This window comes from Mastigoproctus giganteus, chromosome 3 (genome assembly GCF_048544385.1).
Source record: "Mastigoproctus giganteus isolate SK-2022 chromosome 3, ASM4854438v1, whole genome shotgun sequence".
NCBI classification, from domain to species: Eukaryota; Metazoa; Arthropoda; class Arachnida; order Uropygi; family Thelyphonidae; genus Mastigoproctus; species Mastigoproctus giganteus.
Genome location: NC_143577.1, coordinates 101,542,180 through 101,560,020, shown reverse-complemented (window position 1 = coordinate 101,560,020; position 17,841 = coordinate 101,542,180). Strand labels below are relative to the sequence as shown.

Sequence of the window (17,841 nt, the reverse complement as noted above, 5' to 3'; positions counted from 1 at the left end):
CAGTGAAATAGGAAGGATTTTTTTTGCTGTTGCTGTATAAACTTGCTTTCTTACATCATATGCCTCTACTAATGGTAAAAGTTTAGGACAATGTGTGAGAGGCAGCCTCCCAGCATATATAGTTGACTATTATCTAGAAGTGGTAATAATGAATCTATACTCACCTGGTACTGCTTATCTGTGGCTCTCTCACAGATATTTTTTGCATGAAAATTTAGCTTTTTAGATTTTTAAGATATATACTGCATTATAATGAATTCGGATTGACTAGAGGCACACTAAATGAGGTTACTGATCTTGTTTCTTGAAGAAAACATTTTACTATATATTCTAAAAGAATTGTGTTTTTAAAAATAGCTAAGAAATTGGCTAATTGGCCAAAAAATATGATGTATTGCTTTGTAAATAAAGTATTTAACCTATAATCACAGTGCGGACAAAAAAACTGCATCACCTTAAAAAATGTAATATCTATAGTGAAACGTATAAGATATTGTTTGATTACAGTCATTTTGTTTGTCGCAAAGCAAAGGTATTGTGTGTGATAACTCTTCTATTGCATCAGACAGTAATTGCGAGCGTATTAGGTCAGCCGTTTCTATAAATACAGTGTTGGATGGGTATACACGCTCATTAGTACCCTGTTTTGCGTAGGTGTAAGCTGGTTCCGTATGTTCAGTTGACACTAATAAAAAAAAAGTGTAGCTGTTGCTCTGTCTCAAGAAGGGCTTTCTATGCATGCTATTGCTGATAAAATAGGCTGCCACCACTCAACAGTATCCCGGGTGCTGAAATTAAAGCATGAAACTGGTGATGTGAAGAGAAGACCTGGATCAGGCCGTAAGAGAGTGACTATGCCTTCCCAAGATCGATATTTAAAACAGCTATGCCTTCGTAATCACCATGCTAGTGCTCCTGGTTTAAAACTATCCATAAACAGGTTTCAGAATGTGGTCTGCATACCTATCGGCCCAAGAAGAAGCCTTTGTTGACCCCAACAAACGAGGAAGTGACTTGCTTGGGTTAAAATGCATGTTTAGTGGACAAAAGAGCAATGGGACATCTTTTCTGGCGAATCAAAATTCAACCTGCATGGCTTGGATGGGAAGCGATATGTCAGAAGACAAAAATCGGAGGCATATCATCCTGACTGTATAACACCGACTGTAAAGTTTCCCGCTGGTCAGATGGTCTGGGGATGCATAACAAGCAAAGGGGTGGGACGAATTAAGTTATTAACAGAATGGTGAATGCAGAAACCTACACGGCTATCTTGGAGGAGTGCCTGAAACCCATTATTAGGGATCGCCTCACAAATGTCCAAAACTGCATTTTTCAACAGGACTCAGCACCTTGCCACACAGAAAAATTGGTGAGTTTTATGTTATTTAGATTTAATGATTAGTTTGTCTTCTTGTCTCACAAGGCTTAAAACATACACCAATGTTTTCCCCTTTTTTTTCCCTCCCTTAAGGTGCAGTCATACCTCAGAAATGCTGGCATTAGTGTTGGACTGTCCTGGCAACAGTTCAGATTTGAACCCTATTGAAAATTGCTGTTACATAATGTCGTTTAAAATTGCTCAGAAGAAGCCAACAAGTAAGATTCGGCTGCAGGAGAGCATATAGGAGTGTGGTACCATGAAATTAGGCAACCATATATCCAGAAGTTGATTAACTCTATGCCAGATCATTGCAAGGCCGTAATTGCAGCCCGAGGAGGAACAGCAAAATATTGAGGACTTATTTTGCTGATTTACAGTACATAATACTATTAAGTTAACTTTTCATTTCAGTTTGTACATGTAAATGCAATAAAATGTATGTTTGGTTGTCATGATTGCCATTTGCATGATTTCTCATATTTCCATAAAGGGTATTATTTATGGCAATTAGGTATATCAGGTGGCCTTTTTATTGTATTTCATTCACAGAGATATATATCCCATCTAACAAATGCATTTCAAACATTTTTGCAACCTATAATGCAGCAAAAAAAAAAAAACACATTATTTGCAAAATTCACAAGTGATGCAGTTTTTTTGTCCAGAATGGTGTGTGTGTGTGTGTGTGTATTTTTTTTTTTTTTTTTTTTATATAAAACAGATCTTTTGAATCCAGCCCCATGGTCTTATTTTTCATTTGTCATTGTATAGCTGTTTTCCATGGTACTGAACTGATAACCTGAACCTGTTTAAATTTTTTTTTTTGCTTTTATTCTATGATATTCCTTTAAAATTTACTAAAAGAATTTATATTACAAAATGTACCTGAGTAAAGTTATGTTTTGGTAGCTCCTGGGGAATCCAGATGCATAAAATTAGTGGCAGAGAGAGAGAGAGGCTTTTTTTTTTTATTTCGTCTGATTTTAATTTTACACCCATCACCATTTGATAAATAACTGTTCTTTTTAAACTAATAAAACAAACATAAACCTGATTTCCTGGGAATTAACAAAATACAAGGGCTACTCTGGGACTAATGCCTCCAAATTTTTTCACTGATGTTGCATAAAACATATGTAGTGGCATCAGCTTAATCATTACTGCCAATGGAATGCATCTTTTAATACTGCACACCAAGTGGCAGGGTTTTAATAATCTATGAAAATAGAAGTGATATTGATGTACTTATGAAGCAATGTTGTGTCATTGAGTGCCATATCCTGAATGTAATGAATGTTGTGCTATTGAGATTCACCAGTATTACTTGAACATTTATTGGGATATGGTTATTGATGTGACATAGTTAGGTAGTGGTTTAGGCTTGTCACTGATGGTGATATGGTATAGTTTAAAGGATATATCAACGTAACTGCTCCCACACTACAACACTGGAATAAAAGGAGGTGAGAAAGACTGAATAAACTGATTTGTGAAGATATTATGACCCAGAAAATGTATGCAAGAGTGAGATAATGTTTTAATGTATTGAAAACAGTTTTGAACAATATGGAATACAGGAAATTGTGCCAGTTAAGTTCTGTGAAGATCACAGACTGAAAGTGCAGACGTGCTTATCTGCTGGAAAAGTATGAGACTGTAAGACAGCTTTCTTGATGGCATCGTCATTGAAGATGAAATCTGAGGTGCCCACCATGAACTTGAGTCAAAGTGGCAATCTGTGTATAGGCAATACAAGGATTTACCAATAAAGAATTCGATTCACAATTATGTACTAGAGAAGGTCATATTTTCTCTTTTTTTTAGGACAAGAGATGGGTTACTGAAATGGGGATGAACAATCATTTCTGCTCACCATGTGAAGACAGAATACACCAATTGCAAGAATGAGTCCAGAGAAAAAACAGAAATTTCTCATTTGGCATGACAATTCCAGACTACAATAGCAGCATCCTGACAAAGGAGACACCATTGCAAAATTCTGGTGAATTGAATATTCTGCCATATTTCCCAAACAATACTGATCTTGTGTCATCAGACCTTCACTTGTTTGTCTGAATGAAGGATGGCCTTCACAGGGAGCACTTTGATGCTGTTATCACAGTTTTCAAGAAATGGCTCCTTGAGGCTGATAGTTCAACAGTGGAAAAAATGTATGTGGTGAATATGTGAAAAAATAAATGTAAGTACCTATAGTCTTGAAGAATATTAGTAAAATAATAAGAGGAGTTTACCTCAATATAGTACGTACTAGTCTTGAAGAATGTAACATAGAGTTTAAATTAGCATACCTGCAGTGTAGGCATTAGTTTTGGAGAGACCCTTATATGTTAGAATTTTTTTAATAAAAATTTTTTTTTGATTAATAATATTCTTTGTTTTCCTATTAGATGAAAAAATTTGTAAATTCTTTCATTTTACTGCTCTTGAACATATAAAGTTGAAGTATCTGGCACTGCTTGAGGATATCTGTTCTGCAGTTTGAGTTGCCCTGTCTTCTTCACAGCTAGTTCATCTGTGACCATCAGGAATCTTTTTGTGTGTGCCATTTTTCAATATTTCTAATGCAAATTGTAAGGTAAGTTGTTACAAAATTAAAATTGTTACTGAACAATATTTTCCAATTCGTTTTTCAAGTTTGTCTCTGTGCTTCAGTATAAAAAAAATCATTTGTTTACAAACATGTTGACATACTGTTGTCATTAGCATATGATTAATTGGCTTGTGTAACTACAAAACTTGAGGTTATACAAGGTATTATCATTATTATTAGCCATATGGTTCTAGAAAGCTTGGGGCTTTTGCTGCACCAGCCAAAAAAAATTTCTGAGTTACCCCCAGAGAGAAGAATGATGATATCCAGCTCAGGACTCTTGGTGTGCCAAGCCCATACTCACCAGATGCGAGCCCCTGGCAGTATCAGTCAAATTCACACTGTTATGCTATTGAATGGTTCATTCATTATTACATTCTGTGATACCTGTCTCTTATTGGTTGTTCCTAATCCTGACCAACAGCTACTATCAGTGAAACTATACAGGCAGGCCTCGCATAATGCGAGTTCGATTAACGCGATTTTCAGTTAATGCTATTTGAAAAATTATTTCACTTTACACAATGCAAATTTCCAGTTAACACGATTTTTTTATTTATTTATTTTTTTTATGCAATAGTTGAAAAAGATTTGAATCGCACATTAAGCTTACCGTGAGTCGTACGGTCAATAAACAAACATTTGCCTGCTGCCCACCTCAGTGTGTTCCATCAATCATCGGAAGATGTGTTACTTGTTTGTCTCCTGCTAATAAAGTCAATGCACACTTGCATAAAAATTCAAATTTTTAAATGAGCCAGATGAAAATGTTACCGTGAAGGAAGATAACGGTAAAAGAATTAGATAATCTTTCGTATCGCAGAGAACCTCAAACAAAAGGTTTGAGGTTTTCTGCGATATTTATTTCACCAGGGCCCAGAGAAGATTGTTGTCGGCTATCGGAAATTGATTGATGAAAAGAGAAAGTCAACACTGTTCAAATATTTCCCCAACAGTCATTGTGTACATTCTTCATTGTGTATTTTATGTCAGAGGTTCCCAAACTTTCTCGGTTCACGGCGCCCTTAGTGTCTCAGTAATTTTTTCAAGGCACACCCAGACCAAAAGAAATACCTAACAGTTATGTTTAGTAGTTAGGTCCAAACAACTTAATAAGAAATGCTGAAACTGTGAACTACCTCGAGCTAGTAGTTCACGCGGTGTCCGACAGATGTCGAGTATCGCTGTGTTTCCCTCGAAAATTTAAAATATTCCACGGCGCGCAGTTTGGGAACTGCTGTTTTATGCAATAAACATTTAATTCCATAATTATTTTCATTATCTTTTACATTGTATACAGTTAAAAAGTTATTTAAAAGGTATTTTTAAAATTCTTTATGGACATTGCAGAAGGTCAAGGACCAATTATAATTTTCCCTATTGATTGTTATATTCGATTAACACGTTTCCGTTTTGCACGATGCGCTCGCGGGATGAATTAATCGCGTTAATCAAGGTCAGCCTGTATATATAAATGTAATCAAGCCATTTTAACTTGAGGCTTATTAGAATTCTTGACATATTGACAGCTTCATTGTCTCCAAATTCATTTCCTTCATTGTTTCCAAATTTCCCTATTAATATAATGTAATGAAACTGTTGCATAGTTAGGTTAGGGGTAATTCAGTAAAGTACTGAGTGGGAGCAGGATTTGAAAGCTGCTAAGAAGACTTGTATTTCCTAAAAACTTTTGGATTTTGTTATCCATTTGTTTAAAATTAGTAGTTAAGTTTTGTTTACTTGTTGTAGTAGATGAAATTGTTTCTTACTTGACTTTAAAATTTGCTTAAAAAACAAAAATCAAAGTAGGAGACAATTCTGCCACCATTAGGGATTGAATTACCGGCTTTACCGTTACTGGTAATAGCGATAAATGAAATGAAACCTAGTTTCGGTATTACGTTAAGGGATCTTTCTTTACCGATGATTTGATAATTTTTTATCTAGTTTATTTTTTCATTGATCTGTCTAGTCAGCATTCATCTACTATAATTAAAGCATTGAATCAATTTGAACCAAAAACCTGAACTGAGAAAAAAAAAACGATATTTTTGGTTAGAGTTTAGCTGAACCTGAACCATAACTGAAAACTGATATTTATTTCTTTCCTTTATTTTGGTTTGCACAAATAGTGTAAGTGAAAAGTGGTGTTCTTAGCACTCAATAACATGCAAATTGTCATCGCCTTCTTTGCTGCCACATACCCTGTTGCCATGTGGTTCTAATCCTGACTGAGTTTACTAATCCTCAGGGTCTTTAAATTGCTCACGAATACAATCATTTAATCTTTTCTAAGATAATATCTGCCAACTTTCAGAAATTCCATGGGAAAATTTGTTCACTTGAGGTTTCCTGGAAATTTATAAATGCCTAGCGCGAGAGGGGCACTTTCTCCGTCCTTTATTCTTTTACAGATGTCTGTAACCTTTCAGTTGTATGAAAGGTGCATAGCATGCCCAGTCTGGATTTGCTATAGATTGAACAAGGTTCACTCTATGTTTATTCCTTTTGCTTAAAACTATTCAGTCGTAGTAAATAAAGTATAGTAACAACAACAGTAAGTTGAGTAACTCTGAGAAAACAATCAAATTGCAAGAATGTAAAATTTTGTGGTTTTCCCACAAATTTATGACTTTATTCTTTTAGCTTTGTTCATTTTCAGATAATAATTATAATCTCCAAAATTTCAATTTATTGAACTCAAAATTAGATTGTGCCCATCCAGTGTAAAAATGGAGAAACTTTAAAAAACATACTTTTTTTTTTTTTTATAATAACAAATAATTATTTTTATAGCTCCTCAATGGAAAATAATGGAAGAAAGAAACAGTCTCCTTGGAATTATTTTGAAAGTGATCATGATGCTGGAATTGCACACTCCTTAATATGTCAAATTAAGGAGTGTGGAAAGCAGATCAATGCAGATGGTGGTATTACAAGTGGGTTGCATGCTCATCTAAATATCATACACAAAATAAATTATTAAAAAAAATAAACCAAGATAATTCTGAAACAGAATTTTGTTAAAAAAAACAGATATTGCTGCTCTTGCAAAAATAACTGCATATTTTTTATACAAAAATACATGGTACTTGTATGATATTTTATACAAAAATACATGGTATATGTTTTTGTATGATACTTGGAGTATACTTAGTATTAGCAGTGGCAGAGGCAAATGATGCAAGAAAGCAAGCTTATACAGCACCAGCCAAAAAAAAAAAAAACTCATTTCACACATCCATTTGCTCTAAAAGTTTGTTCCGTTTTTCCTTGAATTTATTTAAGCTATCAACTGCAATGCTTCTTTAACCAATGATTGCATTATTTTCCCCATAACGGAAGTTAAAATAACAGGTCTGTAATTGCTCGTGTCATCCTTTGATCCCCCTTTATGAATTGGGGAACATTTGTATATCTCCAGTCCATGGGGACCTCCTCTGAGCCAAGAATGCTTTCATAATTATGGCTAAGGGTTTGCTTACTTCCTTTGCTTCCTGATTTAATCACTTAAATCTAGAAGCATTGTCTCCAGATACAATAAGAAAAATGGTAATAGATTATGCAGAAAAAATTAAAAAAGTTGCAGATTTAGCTTAAATTTACACGAGTGTACATCAAAAAGCAATTCGTATATGAATATTATTGTAAATGGAAGCATTAAGTTTTGGAATGTTGGCCTTTCTAGAGTACACGGAAAGATGTCAGCTGAAACATTCGAGAAATCCTTAAAGTTAAGTTGGCCATGTTTGATCTACTTTAAGAAGGCTTTGTTGGCAATACTTTGGTGGATCAGTAAGGCAGAATGCTGGCAACCTTTTGCATATTATTCATCAGTTGTGCTTAGCTCACTGAAGCACTTTGCCGCGAGGATGCAAATTTATTTAATGCAAATGTTACATTAAAATTTATGTTAGATGAATTATCAAGACAGAATAGTACTCTAAGTAAAGAACTTAAGGAAGAGTTAAACACATAGAAGAAAGCTGATCTAACTATTCTGATATCTTGCAATTTCTTTGCAATCCAGATGATGATGACTACAATATATTCAGTAAGACATCTAAAAAATTACAAAACTAATAATAGAAACAACAGAATATTTGAATGCAAATGATGAGAATAAAAATTGTAACAACCCTGAATCTGATGAAGATGATGTTTTAATGCCAGCAGTGTTCACCAGTTCACTAACAATGAAAGAAATTACTCATCTTGTGATTAAGCAAAGAATTAGCCCTAAGACAGAAAACTCAATAAATATTCGGCGCCTCTGTAGCACATACTTCTTGATTAGACAGGGGTTCGAGCCCGTGACCACCAAATATGGAGAATGTGGAAAGGTCAGGGAATGACCACCGCATATCCCCAGAGCAATATGGCTTTAGTTGCTAATGCTCTTAAAAAAAAAAAAAAAAAAAAAAAAAATCAACAAATACCTAAGGTGCCACAAATGATATTGCAAATATCTTATGAAAGGAAATAAGGATGTTTTATGAGGAAAAAAATCCAAGGAAAATATTTAGAACTGGCTTATAAATACAGTCGTCCTCCGATTTGCATGGGGAAAACACCACGCAGTCCAAATTCGCACAATGCGAAACGTAGTTTATATGATGTGATGGTTCTGTACCTGTACAAAAAAAAAAAAAAAAAAGCGCAAAAAAATTAAATTGAAAAAAATTGTCTTCATTTGGTAAGAAAAAAAAGAAATAAATTAGAAACATGTCCATAAAATTAATCTTGCTAATACTTACCTCTAGATTTTTAACCTAAATTCATTGCTTCTTCATCGCTGTTTTCCTGTGATAAACTTGCAACAGTATCCAGCTAATTTTTGAAGAAAATTAGTCAAAATTGTTTGCTTAGAAGCATGCTGTTTTTCTCTGTAAATTTCTTCATAAGGAACTAAAGCTAATGATAAAGTTCTGCAAAAATTTAAACTCCTCTTCAAATTAGGATCCATATCCAGAGCTTCTTGGCTAAGCTGATTTGCAAGTCTTACAATCTGCTAGTCTCTTTGTGGTCAAATTTTGTGTGCACCTTCTTCGTTTTTATCATTTTTGTTATCTTCTTCTTCACATTGCGAAAAAATATTGTCCACCGATAATTGTTCTGTATGAGATTCAAGGACTTCTATGATATTTGCTGGTTCCAGTTCTTCAAATCTTCAAATCCCTCTCTGCTAATCATTTTTCCAAGTCTCACAATCTCAACTATCTCCGGTATTTCGACCGTGGCTTCTTTAGTGCAGCTTTGTGGCTACAGCCTTTTCCACACTGCATTCATTGTTGAGTTCTTAACTTCACCCCAAGCGAATTCAATATATTTTACAGCATCAAGAATGTTATAATTCCGCCAATAATCTCGAATTAAAAGACTACCTATTCCATAAGTAGCTTCTACCAATTGTAAAAAAGATCTTAGGTAATAAGGATTAAAGGAAGCTATAACACCTTGGTCCATCGGCTGAATTAACGAATGTATATTCACTGGAAGAAAGGTAACTTTCACATTTGAGTGCAGATCACACAAATGTGCAGGATGACTGGGCACATCGTCCGTGGGAATCTCCCTCGAGTCCAAGGATGCTCTCATAATTATGGCTAAGGGTTTGCTTAGTTGCTTTGCCGCCTCTTTTAATAGAAATGGATAGATACCATCCACCCCAGGTGCTTTTCTTATGTTTAACTTGAACAATTTCTCTTCCACTTTGCTCTCATTATTACAAAATCATTAAGTATCCTGTTACAATTTGATATACTTCTGCAATTTTCAAACCTTATTAATTGCTCATGTGTGAATGTAGATGCAAAATACTCATTCAGTTTGTTTGCTATCTGAGCAACATCATCAACAGTCGGACCATCGATGTCAAGTGGACCAATCAGATTCATCCCCTTCCTTTTAGAGTTTATGTAAGTAAAGAAATGCTTGCTTAGCATCATAATCTGCCTTCGCCTGCCTAACCTCCTTTGTGACCTGATTACAGACTAGTGTATATCTGCCATAGGCTTCTGAGTCGCTTGATAATTTATATGCATCCCATGCATTTTTCTTCTCTGTTAAGAGTCTCATTAGTTCATTAGATAACCATTTAGGCCTAAACCTTGAACAATATTTCTTAATAGGTATGAAACTTTTAGTAGTATTCACGATTAATTCCTTGAACGCTTCCCACTTAGAATTTACTGTTGGTAACATCGTCAGTTGATCCCACTGTACAGAATTTAAAAACTTTCTGAGACCACTGTACTCACCTTTACGGAAGCAAAAACCCTTTCCTTTACCCCTGATGGTAATTAAATCTTTAAGTAAATCCCACATCAGTACACTGTGATCACTGCCACCTAGTGGTTCCTTTATCTGCAAATTTTTAATACACGAATGATCACTGCTGATAACCAGATCAAGAGTATTGCTCTCTCTGGTTGCCTCTCGAACATTAATTAATTGATTGTGATAGAAACCATATAATAAATGAAATAAAACTTTAAAAAATAGTATTGAATTTGCTAATAATTTATTCGTATTATCGGTAATGAACAAAGATTTCAGGATTATGTTTATTATTGCAATAGGAAAATGTGGTAATTTTGCAATCCCTAGCCACTATTTAATTGCAAAGATATAAATGCTATTTAGTATTCTTCTGTTTATTCTGTAGGATTATAATCAATATTAGAAGGAATTTTATTAAGTTATAGTTATAGTTACTGTAAAGTTATAGTTATTTAGAACTGGTCTAGAGATGCGCAGTACATTTGGTGAGATTGGCAAAGGGGCATTCATGAGGCAAAACTCTGAATATGTCAGTTTTAGAGCTAGGTAACTCTAAGGTAACTAGGAACCGATGGCATAGAGGAGACCTAATTGAGATGTATAAAGCTCTGAGAGGAAAAATTAAAATGAATGTGGATAAAAATTTTCACTTTTGCAAATAGTTCAAGAACTAGGGTCCATAAATTCAATTATAGGAAATGAGGATTAGACTGGATTGTAGGAAGTTTTATTTTTGTTAGCAAGATGTTAATTAAGTTGCCTCCATAGGCATTTGAAGGTAGTAGCTTGTGGAAATAAAGATCTCATTTGGATACTTATGTGAGAAGGGTATCAAGTAGTAGGTATTTTATTTTTATTATTTATTTTTTAATTCATTAATTTCTTGGCTGAAGCAGTGAAAGTCAAAGTAGGAGGTTTCTTTGCACTATGAATTAATAAATGTGATTTTATAACGTAACTCTATCACATAATACTAGCATAGTATACTATTGCGTAACCTGGGAATAGCATAGTGTTATTATAATCTATTTATTAGTTTTATGTGGTATTTTAAAATTAAATTTAGCTTAGTATATTCATCAGAACCAGCAAAGTGATAGGCACACACTGAACTGTCAAATTTTTACTATCATAAGAGGATACTCAGCTTTTGACTTTTGTTCCTTTGTGCAGAGTATTCACTTAGGCCATTGTATAAGAACTTACAAGCAGTATGCAACTTTCTAATTTCATTTGGAGCTGGTTTACGTATGACTGTTGGGCATGCTTGCCATTCACAATATAAACAAGTTGTCACGAGGCATGAGGTCAAGCTATATCCTCTTATGTCACTGATAAAGCATCATTGGTATCAGAGGATATAGTTTTAACTTTTGTTCTAGAGGTGTTTTTTTTTTTATTGTTTATCAGATATTAGCATTAGTAGAGGCATATGATGCAAGAAAGCAAGCTTTATGCAGCATCAGCAAAAAAAAAAAAAAAACACTTCCATTTCACCCCTCTGTTCGTTCGAAATCCCTGTCCAGCTGAGCCTTAAATTTATTTAGGCTATCAACTTCCACAACAAGGGATGGAAGTCTGTTCCACTAACCAACTACCCTCTGGCTAAAGGCAAATTTCTGCACATCTATCCTACATCTGTCTTTCCTCAATCTGAATTTATGCCCTCTCAGGTGATTATTCTGAGCAAGAGGAAGAATTCCATTGGCATTGAGCATGCTCAAACCATGAAGGCTTTATACACCTCTATCAGATCACCTCGCCGGTGCCTAGTCTCCAGACACTGTAATTTGCAGAACTTAAGCCTTTCTTCATAAGAGCAAAGGGTTGCTCTTACGAAGCCAATCTTGTTGCCCTTCTCTGTACTTGTTCCAGCAGCTCTACATCCTTCTTGAAATGAGGCCTCCAGACCTGTATACAGTACTCAAGGTGTGTGTCCTGACCATTGCCTTATACAAGGGAATAATCACCTCCTTATCCCTGCTAGAAAAATTCCTGTATATCATTGACAAGACACAATGAGCTACTCTTGCAGCCCATCTGCACTGCTCAGAGAACTTCATATCTGCCTGGACTGCTTTATCTGTGTTAGAAACCACAGACCACTTTTATATTTGAGGTAGAGGCCACAGACCACAAATTAATATATTTTTTAAATACATTACTATTTTTTAAAAATTGTAATGTATTTAAAATACAGTGATAATTCCTGTACGTAATGTATGTAGTATACATTATACTACATGCATTAGGCGCACTATAGCTTCAGCATCTCGTGCACCATTAAACCCCCATAACACACACACACACACACACACACACACACACACACACACACACACACACACACACACACACACACACACACACACACACACACACTGCATGCATGCATGCACAGTATACATTAGGTTCTAATAAGCATATGTGTATTTCCTATCAGCGTAAATAGGATTGTTGCTACTACAAAAAAAAAGAAAAAACTATTTTATTGTCAAGTCCTGCAGACTACTTTCATAAGTTATGCAACCACAAGGAAAGGTTATTGTAGAACATACTTCCAGATTGTTGGTTAAAAATTTGTGTGCAACAAATGAGACTAATTCTGATAGAAGATGCTTTTCATTTAAAACTCTTGTGCATTTGCTGGTGGTTGATATGATGACAGTGTCACAGTGAGCAACAGCACAAGAGCATATTAGCTTAATAAATTCATCTTTTTTCACCCAAAACTGTTTTTTTTTTATTTCTTAAAGAAATAACCAATAAACTGTAAAAGACACTATCTTTGCTGTTAAAATTCCATGAACAGTGAAAACAAAACTCTGACCTGTAAAGCAATGGACAGATGGGCTTATTACAAAGAAAATGGCTCTTTGCAGTGAGCACATGGTGGAAGTAAGTTTGCTGTAGCATGTAGTGGCATCACATTTTTGGATTTTAACTTTAAGATTTTAGGCCCTTCCAAATTTTGGAATTCAAACAATGGGGTCCCATACTCTACTTAAATTTTTAAAGTGACCAAGTTTCATTTTTTGTGTTGTGGATTTTTTTTCTTATCCCATTTATAAAAGTATATATACAGAATATACACTGGTGTTCAAAGAAAGTGCATCACCTAGGAATTTCACATTTCTAACCCTTTTTTGCGATGGTATGTTACATTAATGACTAGAATCACAAAGAGAAATATAAACAAAAGATATTTATTAATAGTTAAGGCAAAGCTAAGTAATATTTGACAGGTGGCCTCAAAATATTCCAAAATGAGCATTTGCAACCTTTATACAACAGTTTTGGTAAAAATGACAATTATGGTTGAAATGTTATCAGAAGACCTCAGTTTCCTTCAGTTTATCAATTTTAAATGGAAAACAAAATGAAAAGTTCACCAGGTGCAAACTGATATTTAGTTGAGCCACCTCTGGCCCTTATGACAGCAGCACACTGTCAAGGCATTGACAAGGTCAATTTCTGAAGATAATCAATTGATAGTTCGTGGTTCCAAACGTGAATTACGGCTCTTAAGTTCACGAAGGGTCTTTGGCTTCTTTCTGGGAACTGCAGATTTCTCTATAGGATTCAGGTCCGGGCTGTTTCCTGGCCAGTTAAGAGTTGTAATGGACCATTCTTCCAACCATTTTTTCACCTGTAACAAATGTAAACACATTACTGTCGAACCTCTAATGCAGAAATGAAGCTGAATGGGTTCTGAGCACGCTGAATTCTGATGGGATCCTTCCACTTGTTCAGATTACGAACCTAAGGGGTCATAAATTCAAATTAAGAAAAGACAGATGTAGAATAGATGTGCGGAAATTTGCCTTTACCCAGCAGGTGGTTAATTGCTGGAACAAACTTCCATCTTTCGTTGTGGAAGTTGATAGGTTGAATAAATTTAAAAAGGAACTGGACAGGCATTTGGAGGGAATGGTGCGTTTTTTTTTTTTGTTTTTTTTTGGCTGATGCTGCATATGCTCATACACTTGCTTTCTTGCATCACATGCCGCCACCACTACTACTAAAGTAACTACAGAAGTGCCTACGTACACTTTTTGCCCGATAACAAGGAGCAGAGTTGTCCTGAAAGATGCAGTTACTTGGCAGGTTTGAAATGGTCTCTAATGTTTGGCAGCAGTTTGCCTTCCAATATAGCCAGATATCCATTGGCATTTACTGAACCTTTCATAAACTTCAGGTGACCTACTCCTCGATACGAAATGCACCCCCATATCATTTGGCTGGTAGGGAATTTCACTGTAGACACCATACAGTCTGGATGGTATTCTTCACCACGTCTGTGGTGAATCGTTTGTCTCTCATCAGAGCCATGCAGGTTGAATTTCTTCTCATCCGAGAAAATAACTGACTTCCACTGTTCAGGGTTCCATTTGACATGCTCTATACACCAAATTAATCGGGCCTTTTTCATTTTTTGTGTGAGAAGGGGCTTCTTCTTATCATGATGGGCTACAAGTCCATTTTTGAAGAGGTATCTTCTGACTGTTACTGCACTTGCTACACTCCTGTATGTTCTTCCCATTCTCTTTTCAGCTCAGATGAAGAAGCTTTACGGTTTTTAAGGCATAAGTGCTTCAAAATGTGGTCCTGTTCCTTTTTTCCTATCAGCAGAACCAGTATTCTTGAATTTGGAAAGAAATCTACTCACTGTTGACTGATTACGAGACACTCTATAAGCAATATGACTGGAAGAACATCCTTCCTCACATAAAGCAACAATAGCACTCTTTCTTCGTGGCGTCAACTGCATGTAACTTGTCATCCTGACACAAGCAAGGAATGACTGCAACTCTTGCAGAGCATGCTTATATAGCTGAAAGTAACAGCTGATGCAATATTATGTCATCACCTATGCGTGTCAATCTTATCTGATGCAATCCGTAAGTAATATTGCCATATACTTATGTTATTCGGAAGACAGTTACAATTTTAAGGGGTGATGCACTTTCTTTGAACACCAGTGTATATTATTGTATGTGTATATATATATATATATAGGAAAATAGATTAGTGTATGGGTAGAGGTGTTGACCTTGACAGGTGTGGCAACAATGGAAAAAATAAAAAAAAGCCTGAAAAATAAAAGCAAAATCTCTCCTATTTGCTGATTCTTTTGTTTAATTGCCGATCTCCCCATCACAGAGGTGCCTCCGTAGCCAGGTGGGAAGGAGCAGCAGTGCGTAGCACACGCTTCTTGATTAGACCGGGGGTTCGAGCCCGTCACCACCAAATACGGAGGATGCGGAAAGGTCAGGGAATGACCACCGCATATCCCGGAGCAATATGGCCTTAGTTGCTAATGCTCCTAAAAACCAAACAACAACAACAACATCCCCATCACAGGGTAAGGGTCACTCTGACCGATTTGCACATTCCTAACTCCCCCCGCTCGGGGATACTTTAGTTGTTATAAATTTGCTGGAAACTCTTGGGGATACGTTAATTGTTATAAATTTGCTGCAAACTATCAGCTTACTTCTTTGGTGTCCATTACAACCTTGTTGCTTTTGCTTCCCTCGGTTCGTCAGTAATTTGTCATTTCCCAACTATTTTATTTCGTCCTGAAATTACGTTTTTTTGTTAAATTTCACATAGAATTGTTTTCTATCTTTTTCCGTCTGCCACGTAGACATCATAACAGAAACAGAGACCTTGCTTATTGCTGTGCTTCCTTTGGTTTTGGCTACTGGCCCTTGATGACATAGTTGAAATCTTAGGACATACAGCATTAAGTACCACATATATTTTCATTTTTTTTTTTTTTTTTTATGTAAACCCCAAACACGAGAGGTATTAGAACCTATAGTACTTACTACCGTGCTTGGGTTGGAGGTTGAGAAGATGAAAGAAGATATTTGTTGACATTGGACTTAAACTTCTGTAGACTGTAAGTTTCAGGAAATACGTATGAAGGAAGGTTGTTCCAGAAAACGGCAGTTGAATGAATAAACGAGGAAGATGAAAAGTTGGTTCTGTGAGTTTGAAGTTGGACAGTAAATCGATGTTGGCTGGTGGCAGCACGCATTCGGACTATTTTGAAAGAGAGAGCGGGAATTATAGAAGCCAATTCAGAAGAACAGTGCCCATGGAAGTATCTGTAGAAGAGGCATGCAGCAGAAACAGTATGTCTATGAGAGAGCGAGTGGAGAGACTCTGTTAGAGATGAATCATTAATTAACTTAACGGCTCTCTTCTGAATGGAATCAAGAAGCCTGAGAGGTTTTGGGGACCCACCCCAGATGTGGGAACAATATTCCATGGCAGGGTGGATTTGCAATTTATACAGAGTGAGCAGTTGTTTGGAAGAAAAGCAATGCCAAGAGCGAAAGAGAAAACCAAGTTTTTTAGATGCAGAGGAAGCAATATTTGTAATGTGCTTGTGCCAAGGGAGATTAGAAGTCAGGGTAATCCCCAAAAGAGATATATCATTTTGCCTAGAAATCGGAGTGTCACTAAAGATAAGCATAGGAGCAGAAGAATCCTTTTTGCGAGATATAAGACAAGACTGAGTTTTAGAAGGGTTGAAATCAACTAAGTTGTCTTTGCCCCACTGGAGAATTACCTGAAGATCGGCATTTAAGGAATTGGTAGCAGATTTTCGAGAAGTTGAAGCTGATTGAGCAGGACAAGGTTTCTCAAAATGGAAAGTGGAATGCAACGTGCTATCATCGGCAAAACTATGGATAGGATTTCCAGTCAATGGAAATCCTATTGTAAATCAATATACAAGAGGAAAAGAGTGGGGGAAAGAACTGAACCTTGGGAGACACTGGCATTAGTGGCGAAGTTAGAAGACAGAGAGCCATCTACCATCACTCTCGGTGAGCGATCAGAGAGAAAACTGGATAACCAATTACTAAAAACAGTTGGCAAACCATAAGATGAAAGCTTGTTTAGAAGACAACCTTTATGCCAAACACGATCGAAAGCTTTTGAGATGTCTAGAGCAACTACTTGGGTTTCACCGAACCTTTCCATTGAATTAGTCCATAAATGGGTAACATAATCCAGAATATCACCAGTGGATCGACACTGACGGAATCCATACTGGCGATCATTGATCAGACGGAAGGTTTCTAGGTAGTTTAAGAGTTGGCGGTTAATTGATTTCTCCATTACTTTAGAAAGAGTAGAAGTAATTGTAATGGGACAATAATTGGATGGGAGGGATTTGTCAACGTTTTTAGAAACTGGCTGGATATGAGCAAATTTCCAAGCAGAAGGAAAAACACCTTTGGAATAAGAAAGTGAAAAAAGGTGGCAAAGAATAGGAGTAAGTTCAGGAGCACAGGTTTTGAGAAGAAGTGGAGAAATACCATCGGGACCTGGAGCTTTCTTAGCATCAAGATTCGTCAAAAGGATGTCAGAAGGTGGGGCCTTCTGACATCCTTTTGATGGAAGACCACAGGAGGCATTGAATGGAGCGTGTTGAGAATGGTGGGAGGTATTTTACCAAGGTCATTAATACATGAGTTGGGAGAAAAATGGGATGCTAGCAGGTCAGCTTTATCCTTGGCTGAAGTGACAACAGAACCATCTGGTT

The 17,841-nt window shown here is 36.0% G+C and overlaps 1 protein-coding gene across 3 annotated transcripts in view; it reads left to right on the top strand.

The window, feature by feature from the left end:
• Positions 1–17,841, top strand: part of twin (CCR4-NOT transcription complex subunit 6-like twin) — a 447,613-nt gene that overhangs the window by 51,218 nt on the left and 378,554 nt on the right. For all 3 annotated transcript variants that reach the window (XM_090370609.1, XM_090370608.1, XM_090370610.1), the window contains exon 2: positions 3,843–3,980. The gene's annotated coding sequence lies outside the window, so the exon portion shown is untranslated. The remainder of the gene's footprint in view (positions 1–3,842; positions 3,981–17,841) is intronic.